Below are 12462 nucleotides of genomic sequence, written 5' to 3'. Positions count from 1 at the left end.
TTTCTAGTTATTCCAGCATCACTGTTGAAAAGACTATTTTGCATAATTATATTGCCTTGGCTTCTTTGTAAAGTTGACTGTATTAATGTGGGTCTATTTCTAGGTTCTCTATAGAGTGCCATTAACCTATTTGTCTAGTCTTTCACTGATAAGACACTATCATAATTACTGTGCTAAGATAAATGGTTTATAATAAGTCTTAAAAGTGGCTAGTGTCAGTCTTCTGACTTTGTTCTTTTCTTTCAATATTGTTTTGGCCATTTTGGATTTTTGCCAATCCAAAAATTTGAGAATCAGTTAATATCTCCCAAATAACTTGCAGGGATTTTGATTGGAATTATTTTGAATGTATAAATCAAGTTGGAAGGAACAAACATCATGCTAATATTGAGTCTTCCTATCCATGAACAGGGAATATTGCTCCATTATTTTGTTATTTTGATTTCTTTAATCAGTTTTGTAGTTTTCAAAAAACTTGTATGTATTTAGTTAGATTTATACCTAAACATTTCATTTTCGGTGGTGCTAATGTAAATGGTATTGTGTTTTCAATTTCAAATCCCACTTGTTCACTGTTGGTATATAAGAAAACAAATTATTTTTGTATATTAATCTTGTATCCTACAATGTTGCTATAATCACTTTTTAGATTCAAGAGGATTTCTTTTTTTTATTATTGATTTAGATTTTCTATGTAAATGATTATGTTATCTACTAACAAAGATTTTATTTTGGCCTTCCCAGTATGTACACCTTTTGTTTCCTTTTCTTGCCTTAACTAAGAAGTCTAGTATAATGTTTAAAAGGGTTGATGAGAGGGAATATCCTTGTTTTGTTCTTGATCCTTGTGCACAAGCTTAGAATTTTTCACCAGTAAGTATTTTGTTAGTTGCAAGTTTCTTACAGATGTACTCTATCACATTGAGGAAGATCCCCTGATACCTAGTTTTCTGAGAGTTTTTATTGTGAATACATGTTGCATTTTGTCAAATGCTTCTGCAAGTTTATATAATCATATGATTTTTCTTCTTTAGCCTGTTGATATGGATTGCATTAATTTATTTTCAAATGCTGATTCAAGGTTGCATGCCTGGGATAAATCGAACTTGGTTGATGTATAATATTTTTTTTACATTGTTGGATTTAATATTCTAATATTTGTGAGGGGTATTTTGTGTAAATTTTGGCAGATTGCGTTTTTCAGGGAATCGATCCATTTCATCTAGGTTATCCAATTTGAGGACATAGAGTTGTTCATAATATTTTTTATTATCCCTTTAAAGTACATAGGATAAGTAGTGATGGCCCATTTTCTTTCTGATATTAGTAATTTGTCTTATCTCTTTCTTCCTAGTTAGCCTGGCTAGAGGCTTTTTAATTTACTGATTTTTTTCAAAAAAAACTGCTTTTGGTTTTGTTGATTTTCTCTATTGATTTATTATTTTCAATTTCATTGATTTCTGTTCTAATTATTATTATTATTTTTTATTCTGCTTATTTTGGAATTAATTTGCCTTTTTTTAGTTACCTAACTTGGAAGCTTAGATTATTGATTTTAGATATTTTTTCTAATGTATACATTCAATGCTATGAATTTCTAAGCTCTATTTTCACTACAACCTACAAATTTTGATAGGTTGTATTTTCCTGTTCATTTAGTTCAAAATGTTTTGCCTCACATGTTTAATGCTCTTTTCTTAGGCGTGTACATGTTTAAAATCATTATGACTTCTTGTAGTATTGACCCCTTTATCATTATTTAATGTTCTTCTTTATTCCAGAACTTTCCTTCCTCTGAAATCTGCTCTGTCTGAAATTAATTCAACTACACCCATTTCTTCTGATTAGTGTTAAAATTGGTGTCTTTCTCCATTCATTTTCTCTGTCTGTCTGCCTCTATCATCTATCTATCTATCTATCTATCTATCTATCTATCTATCTATCTATCTATCATCTATCTACCTATCATCTATCTATCTATCTATCATCTATCTATCATCTATCATCATCTATCATTTATCTATCTCATCTATCATCTATTTACCCCTATATTTAAAATGGGTTTTTTATAGACAGCATATAGTTGAATCTAATTATTTTGGTCTACTCTGAAAATCTTTATTTTTTAATGGGCATATTTAGACAATTAACCTTTAAAGTGTTTATTGATATAGTTGAATTAATATCCACCTTATTTTTTACTGTTTTTGTTTGTTGCCCTATCGTTTTGCTTCTATTTTTCTTCCCTTCTTTGTCTTCCTTTGTTGGCTTTGAGCTTTTTATATGAATCTATTTTCTCTTGTTTTTAGCCAATCAATCATACTTTTTTTTTTTTACTATTTGTGGTGGTTCACCTAGAGTTTGAAATATACATTTACAACTAACCCCAAACCACTTTAAATTATACTATGTCACTTCATGGATAGTGTGAGTTCCTTATAATGACAAACTATTCCTAATTCTCCTGCTGTCCTTTGTGTCATAGTTGTCATTTATTTGACTTATACATAAATATACATGTATATGTATATATAAACATATATTTACACACACATATATATAAGCATATTTCATTGAATATATTGTTGCTATTTTTTATTTTGAACAAACCGTTATCTGTAGGTCAATTAAAAACTTAAGAAATAAATGTTTGAATTTGACTTTCACTTATTTCTATGTAAATCTGTTTCTGACCTATATCATTTCTCAGGGTACAGAATTCTAGATTAGTGTTTTTTTTTTTCTCTCAGCACTTTAAATATTTTACTCTGCTATCATCGCTTATAAGGTGTCTGAGGGGAGAAAGGATGTAATTCTTATCTTTGTTCCTCCATAAGTAAGATGTCTTAATACTCTGGCTTCTTTCAAAATCTTTAATTTTCTGAAATTTGACTATGATATGTCCAGATGTAGTTTCTTAAGAATTTATCCTGCTTGGTATTCTCTTAGATTTCTGGTTCTGTGGTTTGGTGTCTGACATTAATTTTGAGGAAATTCTCAGTCATTATTGCCTCAAATATTGCTTCTGTTCTTTTGCTCTTCTCTTTTTGTTATTTCCAATATGTGTATGTTTCACCTTTCATAGTTGTCCCAGAGTCCTTGGTATTCTCTTCCTTTTTTAGTCTTTGTTCTCTTTACTTTTCAGTTTTAAAATTTTCTATTGAGATATCCTCAAGATTTTTTTCTCCTCCATGTCCAGTCTACAAATGAGCACATCAAATTTATTTGTCACTTGTTACAATGGTTTTTTTTATTTCTAGCATCAGTTTTAATTCTTTTTAGAATTTCTATCTTTCTGCTCACAGACCCATCTGTTAGTGCATGCTGTCTACTTTATTCATTAGATCGCTTAACATATTAATCATAGTTGTTTTAAATTTTCAGTCTAATCTTCACCATACCAGTCTGGTTCAGATGCTTGTTCTGTCTTTTCAAATCATGTTTTTGCCTTCTAATATGCCTTATAATTTTTTTCTCGAGAGCTGGACATCATATAAAGGAACTACAATAAATATGTCTTTAGTAATGTGTTGGTAAAGTTGAGAGAGAGGAAGTGTTCTGTGATCCTATGATTAGGCCTCAGTCTTTGAGTGACCCTTTGTCTCTAAAGGGCTTCTTAATCTCTCTGCACTCTTAGGTAGGACATGATGGCTGAAAGGAGCTAGAGTTGGGCATTTCCCTTCCCCTAGGTTGGTTCCTAAGACTCAATAGTTTAAAGCCTCATAAAATAGTTTTCTTTTCTTTTTCTTTTTTTTTTTTAGGCAGAAACTATTGTTAAGAAGAACATAATGCTCTGACATATTTCAAAATGGTTTCTTTTCCCTCATCCCTGCCAGAACATGAGGGATTTTCCTCTGATATATTCCCTGTGAGGACCTGATAGAGTTTCTGGAGGTAAAATTTGCAAAATGTGTGGTCTCCCTTTTGACCAGGTCCCCTCGAGTTTTTAACTTTCAGAGTTGTTCACACTGAGCCTGTAGCAATTTGTAAATTAAAATTTAGGTTTGCCTATCTTAACACTATGCCCTGCAGAGATTTCTGCTCATAGGTTTCTGCTATAGTAAGCTGTGATTCTCATTATTCACCTTTATCTCCAAAAGGTGAATAGCAATTGCTCTATGACCTTACTTCTCTGACACTTCTAAGAAGGGCTGTTGAGTTTTAAAAAGTTTGGTTAGCTTTTTACTTGTTGTTAGGGCAAAGTGTTGAGTTCCAAGTTACATTATGGACTGGAAATTAGAATTTCCAGCTAACTTTTAAAATCTAGTTTTATTACCCCTTAAAATGAAATTAAAATCTAAGGGTGTGTTTGAACTATTAAATATAAGTTATAATGTTCACCTTTCACTCTACAACTCTGTTAAAAGAGTAGTCTTTCATATATGTCACCCTGTTTCACGTGCTGGTTTCATTTTGTATTTTTCTTAACCCTGTCCTTTAAAAAGTTATTTGAGATCCATGAGGGCTGCTAAGGTGGTTTTGGCTAGAAAGAGGTCTTGATGGTTATAATGATAAAATCCTCACTCTTTCTTTGGAACTTATTCTTTTTTTGAAGGAGGAGAACTTTTTCCCCTCCTCTTTAATTCCATGCCCTCCCTACACACACTTCCATCCCTGACCTACAGATGTTGCCTTCTCCCCTTGAGAACTGAATCTGTAAAGATGGGGTGTCTCCTCCCACATGTTTGTGGCACACACCCAGGGCCTGGCTCACCCAGGGTATGGTCCATGGCTCCACCTGGGGCACGAACTCAGGACCTTCTGTGTGTAAAGCAGACGTGCTAACCGCTACACTATGGAGTCACATCTAGGAGGAGAATTTTTTAATGAAAATTTCTACTCAGAGGTAACATTTTTTTCCACTCTTTTAACATATATTAAAGTATCTAGTATTTCATTGGTTAATTCCATAAATCTTCCTGAATTTATACTTGTTTTGGAAGGCACTCAAATATTTTTAATGAATTACTATTTAATTTAATATTTTAATCCAATAAGATTTATATGCCTTGTGAAGATATGTCTTACTACTGACATTCAGAAAGTGAAAGGTGTATATTTGGAAGTCTACAGCCATGCTACTCTGAACAAGCCCAATCCCGTCTGATCTTGGAAGCTAAGCAGGGTCAGGCCTGGTTAGTACTTGGATGGGAGACCACCTAGGAAGGCCAGGTGCTGTAGGCATAAAAAATTAAAAAAAAAAAATAAGGGATTGTAAGTTGACAAGGTCCTCGTAAATTATGAGGTCAACCAAGGGTTGCCTCACCTAAAAAATAAATAAAATAAATAAATAAAGGAAGATGTATATTTGGATAGTTTCATACTTTGCACTGGCTTTTTGGTTAAGCCATTCCTCTGAGAGATGCTACAGCTCCATGACCAAGAGCAAGTTTTCAGAAAGCAGACCTTCAGTAACTATTTTATGACTCAATTTCCTCAACTCTAACATCAAATAAGACTGGAACTTATAAAGAAAGCACTCGTGATGATTATGTAAAATTGTATTTGTAAATGTTTGAAACAGTGTAAGGCATTTAGTGAGCACTTAATAGATATTAATAAATATTAATAACCACAATAGTATGGTGATAGCCAGGTTGGTAAGAGATCAGTAGCAAACACTGTGGATTAACTTGATGTCTTGGGCCTAGAAAGATGGTACTCTTAGATATTGATTTATTCAGCAAATATTTATTATGTGTCAGACACTATATTCCATGCCGGGGTTATAAATAACTGTGATATAATTTGATTGTTTTAAAAGAGACATGTACAATCTACTCTGGGAACACTGTGCAGGGATTAATTAATTCTGTCTAAGAGAGTCACAGATGACTTCACTGAGGGAAAAAGCATTGGAGTTCGGTCTCTAGAGATAAGCAGGGGTTAGCTAAGGAAAAAATAAAGTGAAGATAAGATAATAAGAGACTTTCTAGGTAGACTGCACAGCGTGAGCAAGAGAATTAGGCATGAAAGTGCCTGGCATGTTAAGGAAATGATGGATAGATAGTTTTTCCTGACTAGTTGGCAGAGTATAGAGGGGGAATGGTAAGCAGTGAATCTGGAAAAATTGAAGACACATTATGAAGGACTTTTATACCTTGCCAAGGAGTTTAAAATTGTACTGAAGACAATATGATGCTAATTGAGAGAGCTTGCATGTATTGCTTTAATGCTCAGTCATTCATTAACTTACTTATTTCTTCAGCAAGTATTTATTGAACAGTTACTTAGTATTGGTGCCATTCTAGGCACTGGACATTGAGCAGTAAGCAAAAGACAAAATGCCTTGCCCTTATAGACTTTACAACCTAGTGTGGAGTAGCAGATGAGATAAAAATAAAATAAAATAATAAAATAAAATAAATTATGAGATGAAATGAAATGAAATAAAATAGACCGATATAGATGATAATAAATGTTAATGTGAAAAATAAATCAGGGAAAAGAGATAGGCAATGTTGAAGGAAAAACTGCAATTTTAGATATAATGGCCAAACAGGATGTTGGTTGAAAGATAACACATGAGCCAAACCTGAAGGAAGGAGGAGATGACCCATGTGGATATCTGTAGAGAACAGCTAGTGGAAAGGTACTGCAGTGGAAGTGTGCCTGATAAAGTAGGGGTGCACCAAGGAGACCGATATTGCTGGAACAGAGTAATCAAGGGAGAAAAAAGCAAAAAGTATGGTAGAAAGATGAGAGGAGTAAAGTGGGGAATGAAGACCACAAAGGATTTTCTGGGCCAATTGTAGGATTAGATTTTAATCTGAGCAGATAATGACATGATAAAAATTTTATTTTAAAAGGATCACTCTGACTGCTATGTAAGAATAAACAGAGGTGTGGGGAGCTAAAAGGGTGGAATTAGGGAGGATAGTTAAGAGACTGCTGAAATAATAAGGCAAGAAAGGATAATACCGTGGAACAGGATGGCAATGGTAGAAAGGGTGATAAGAGAAAATGTCTGGAAATATTTTAGAGTAAGAGCCAATGGGATTTCCTGATGGGGTGACTTGAATGTGAGGTGTTAGAGAAAGTATACATGCCAGCTCAAAGGTTCTCAGCCATTCTGCCCTTGTTTCCCCTGCCCTTGCTACCATCTTTTCACAAAAACCTGGACGTCAACAGCGTCTATTCCTCCTCCAAGTCTCTACCACTGCCTTTTCTAGTCCTATTCATCGAAGATTATTTCTGGGATGGACATAGGCTTCCTGGCTCTTTACAGCCTTAAAGACAACTTTGAGTGTTTTACTCTAAATTAATATGTAAAAACAGGCTCTGTATAGTACAAATAAAAACAAAGACGTTATGAAGTTTATGAATTACTTAAACTAGTAATACTTAGTAAAGAGTACTTCATTTTCTCTGAGAAGGTAAATGAAGTCTTGTTAAGAATTCTATACTGTTTTCCCTTGAAATGGGATTCTGCTTTCCCTTTCCTCGATGAAAATCATATAGTGTATCTCAAGAAGATAGTTTTTTTTTTTTCTCCTGATGAGGATGAAATCCTGGCAGAATAATAGGTATTCATCTATTTACAAAGGGACATGTTCATCTCTGTGGACTTTAACTGGGTGGCTCCTAAAGCTTACACAATTTTAGGAGACCCTCTTTAGGAAAATGACTTCACAATTATGTAGATATGAGACTTTTAGAGGAAGACACCTGAATAAATGAGAACCTAAAGTTACATTTCATTAGCCATAGAATAAACCTCACTCTAGTGATACCTTTTCACCAACTATCCATTTCACTCAGGAATAATCTTAGTCTGATAATTTCTTTATAAGAGCCACAAGATTTGGGGCAGACAAGTGCTATGTTCTGTTTTGCTCTATGATTGAGAAAGAAAATTATCAGACAGTGTAAGGGCATTTTTATACTAGAGACTGTAAATCAAGATGATTCTTCAAAATTGCTTCACTATTATTCTCCCATTCTTAAATAAGCAGACTTTGACATGGAATTTTCTCTAGAACTTTATCTTTCCATGCAATAAAAATTATTTTTACATACTCTCTTCAAATGAAAAACTGGCATGCTCTTCAATTTTGGAATGCTTTTCAATTCTTAAATTTTTCAACCTTTAAACTTATTAAAGAGCTACATATGTAGTGAATATCTTTTAAGCAAAACACTATATGAGAATTACATTTTACTCTCGATAGTCTCTCCACATTTTGTTTTCTTTTCATAGGAAACAGTTATTCACTCTACAACACAGGAAATAATATGGGGCAAATTGTATCTCTAGAGCACCAGATAAGTTCTTGCTTTCTATGAAGCAACGACTCTCAGGGGTGGCTGCAGATTTTTGTGGTTTTCATCAAGAAATGCTGCTGAGGCTCTTCAACTGTATGCACTACTGAAAAATATTTTTACCATTGATTTTCCTCCAGCATTGATCTACCACCTGACGCCATCAATAATGAGTTTTGTCTGCTGATTTCTTAGGCTGTCTGGAATTTTTTTTTTTCCTGACAGAAGAGACTTTGGTAGTAAGGCAGGAAGAAACGTTGATAACTTGGAGCTGGGAATTTGCAACCAACACATCAACTCCACTAGGTCATTCCTCCCAGCCCTTCTTCCTCTCCCTCTTGTTCACCTATCACTTTATTACTTTGATAGGAAGTCTTTTATCCAGTTGGCCTCCTGAATATTGCTATTTTTCAGTTTTGTGTGCATTGGAATGCAAATTAAATGGGGGCAATTATCTGTGGTAAAGTGTTTTCTTGATACTGGAAGAATGCTTTTCCTTTTGCTTCTCTTAAAATTCTGAAGGCATCTATAAAGCTGATTCAACTCAAGTACTTAGTAAGAAACCAATTCTATAAACTGCGCCACTTTCATTTATTGAAGTTAGCCCGAGTTTGGGCCTAAAGGGAGAATTTTCTGAAACACATGTCTATTTTACTGTGGCAGAATGCTTCCTTTTACGAAGCAATAATATGGGGAAAAAAGTAAAAAAGTAGAAAGTCAGCATTCCCACATCCCTTGTAAAACAAAATGAAAATGCAGATACCCTTCTGTCAAGGTCCTGCTCCTGGACAAAATTATATACCAAAATTTGACAAAGCACGTTCTAGGAGATATATATTCATTATTATGCATGAACTTAACTAAATATTGATCACTCTCAGTGGAACAGATGGAAACAGCCATTTTTTCTGGATTCCAGATATTGAATTATGAGAGGTCAGGGGAAAAAATCCTCATTGATAGGTCAGAACAAAATAATTTAAGAAACAAGATAAAAAAGGATATGATTTTATGTATGATATATCTGTCTGAAAAAAAAACTATTTTTTTGCCTCCATGCATTGCAAAAAATTTGTAACCATAATAGATGACTTTTATTGAAAATATAGATTAAATATAAAGAATTTTTAGTATTTTACTCTTTTATTAGGAATGCATGTAACCATCTATTTCAGTTAATTATGTAAGTATTTACATCAAAAGGTTTTTCACATTCATTCTGTCTTTTAATTAGTTATAAGTTTAACAACTTAACATTTGTTTCAACTGTATACATCAATAAGACTCAGGTAATTTCATATGTAGCATACATTTTCATTACCCATATGAAAGATACCCCCTGGAATTTCATAGTACACAAGCTGGACAACTCTATCTCGTGGCCCTGGTATACTCAGAAGTAGAATTGATGAGTCATTAGTATGTAAATACTTGATTTCATTAAACCTGCTAGTGTACTCTCTAGACCAGCATTCGCCCTCCTACTAACACTCAGGACTACCTATCTGTCTAGTTTCTGCCAGCATTTAATGTTATCTTTCTGGTGTTTGCCATTTATGCAAGCCTGTGCTATGTGATCCTTTTTTATTTTAAATTACTGACTTTCTCTGATGTTACAACCTAAATGCCTTTTATCTCCCCCAGGGCTTCTCACAGTTTCTGTATTTGGTTACAGAATCTACCGCCATCCCTGTTCCTTCTGAGATATCTTCTGGGTTTAGAAGAGGAAAACTGAGCTAATGAGCTATTACCAATGCTTGGAAGCATGCACTATCCAGTGTGTGTGTGTGTGTGTGTGTGTGTGTGTGTACACAAACATTAAACTTGAATCTGCTTGAGTGATTTTGTTTTTTATTCAAGCTGTGTTTTTGCCTCCACTGAAGTTCTATTTCAATAGGAGTCACCTATTGTAGGTATTTTGAAAATCTTCCCCATTCTTCTGCATCCCCTTAGATGGTATTATTTTCTTTTGTCTAGTTTTTGGGTCTCAGGTCCAACTGCTGGAATGCAACAAGCAGAAATAATCCCATAAGTGAGGATAAACACAGGGGCCAGTTGTTTTGAATACATGGTCATCCCTCCCAAGGTAATAGGAAGAAGCTTCTCTATTACCTACATCTGTAAAGGCTAGGGCTCTCCTAGCCTCAATTGCAGCAAATATTTAGGGTTCCTGGTCAGCATCCTTCCAACTGTGTGGAGGCCGGGTTGATTAGATGGTCCTTGTAGAGATGCTCATAGAGGATCCCCTGCCCATTCTCTCACATGTTTGCAGATTCCCAAAGGCCAAGTTAACAGTCAGGTGAAAGACACTTTAAGAAGGAAGGTACAACACGGTCAAATGCTGAAAGAATATTTTTTTAAAAAGTCTGAGAACTGGGAAAATATCTTTGAAGTTTGGCATTTTGGAAGAGATTCATGTTATTTTCCCCTATAGTAATGCCATCAGATATCAGGGGAGAAAAAGCTAAAAAGTAGGATGAGGCTATAGAAACTGCTAATAAGAGCTGTTTTTCTTATGGAATTTCTGATAAAAATAATTTGCAAGTATAAAAAATGCAGATGGCTACAGGTACACAGGGTCAGAATGAAAGGATTTTTAATTTCATTGATGGGGATCTTGAATATATTTTATAAAGATACAGCTAAGAGAGAGGGAGCATTTGGAAATACGAGAGAGAGGGAGTGCCAAGGACACATAGTTCTGGGGTTAGTGGGAGGAAATCATAATAACTAAGGTGAAAAAATCCATCTTGAACAGAAGAACACTTCTGAGACAGCTGTAAATGAGGTCAGAGTAAGTAGAACCGCAAAGAAATTTGTAAATAGAGGGGCAAGACATTGAGGAAATCACGTACAGTCTGTTTTCTCAGTAAAGTATGAGGCAGGATCATTGACAAAGAGAAATGAAGGTTTGCAGTGGGTGAAGCAGTGATGTGCTGGCACTGGCTAGCATAGGCTAGCAAGAGCTAATTGCTAAGTTTTCAGGAATTTTGCAAGTCAATTGTTATAAAATGTAAATTACATAAATTTACAGTTAAATTATATTAAAACAAAGGTAATACTCAACATTCATCACCCCCTAATTATTTTATTACATTTTATTATAATCTATGGTCTTGAGGTTATTTTGATCCATTATCCTGAGAAAAGATACAGTATTGTATCTAGTAGAAATACCATAAAAGGTGCGCTACTTACTACACGTTACTTCCCCACTTTGTGTTTGGTAATGTCACATTGATACCTTGATATGGGCCATGGTGGTATTATTTGCAGTTTGAAAATCAGCAAATGCTAAAGAATTTTTTTTTTTTTTTTAGATTTGTTTTGTTTTTCAAAGACCTGTTGAAAATTGAAAATATGCTGGCACATCATTAGGGGAAGCTATTGAGCAAAACAGTGAGTATTTTGAATGAGCGCTCTGGAACAGGAATAGTTGATTACTGACTGATAAAGGAGGGCCAAAGCCACCTCGGCTGGGGCGAAGTTAGGGAATATGTTTGTAAAGGCAATGTAACCCATGAGCAGCCCTGGTGTGCAAACAGCAAAAGTGTTGGATTGAATTGGATGCAGGGTCTGGGGTGGAGGGGTGGGAGCAGTTCAACCTGAGCATCTTGAGGTCTCAGCCAGTTATAGAGAATAGTGAATCCAAGAGGAAGCTAATATACTGGGAGAAAAGGATGGTAGTGTGGAACCAGAAATGAGGTGGAGCTGAAATGATTGAGAGGAAAAGTAATAAGGGTACAGAATTGAAATCAGAGAGTGGGATTTTGGAATTTATTACTTCAGACAGAGCTATTTCCAGACCTTGGGTGAGTTGATGCTTATGAGTTTGCTCAAGTTGTTGTGATCATAGATATAGTGAAATTGAAAGAAGAGTCACGAGTTTGGATTCTTAATGAGTTAAACATGGGCTAAAGATACCAGGGATGGTAGCAGGAATTGGAGTGAAGAACTGAGAATGATACAGGAGTTAAGTGGAGAAATGAAAATGATGTGCGTGTTGGAGTGGAGAGCTCCACTGAGCTGGATCAAATAGCTCTGCAGTTCCTTGTGTCCAAGAAAAATCATTCAGTGAGTGTGGCTTCTGTGGAAATATACGTGTAGGGCTATTTTACCAGCCACTGTCACCCTTAGGCAATAACTGTACTGGGTATAGACACTGTATTAGGATGTATAAGGAAAAACTATTTTAATGTA

The 12462-nt window shown here is 34.7% G+C and overlaps 1 non-coding gene across 1 annotated transcript; it reads left to right on the top strand.

The window, feature by feature from the left end:
* Positions 1 to 5065: 5065 nt before the first annotated feature.
* On the top strand, positions 5066 to 5184 carry LOC111740140. The gene has a single exon (XR_002780473.1). It is a non-coding gene; the product is annotated as a 5S ribosomal RNA (ribosomal RNA).
* Positions 5185 to 12462: the final 7278 nt, after the last annotated feature.

This window comes from Pteropus vampyrus, unplaced genomic scaffold (genome assembly GCF_000151845.1).
Source record: "Pteropus vampyrus isolate Shadow unplaced genomic scaffold, Pvam_2.0 Scaffold58, whole genome shotgun sequence".
Classification (NCBI taxonomy): Eukaryota; Metazoa; Chordata; class Mammalia; order Chiroptera; family Pteropodidae; genus Pteropus; species Pteropus vampyrus.
This window is presented reverse-complemented; position numbering and strand designations above follow the sequence as displayed.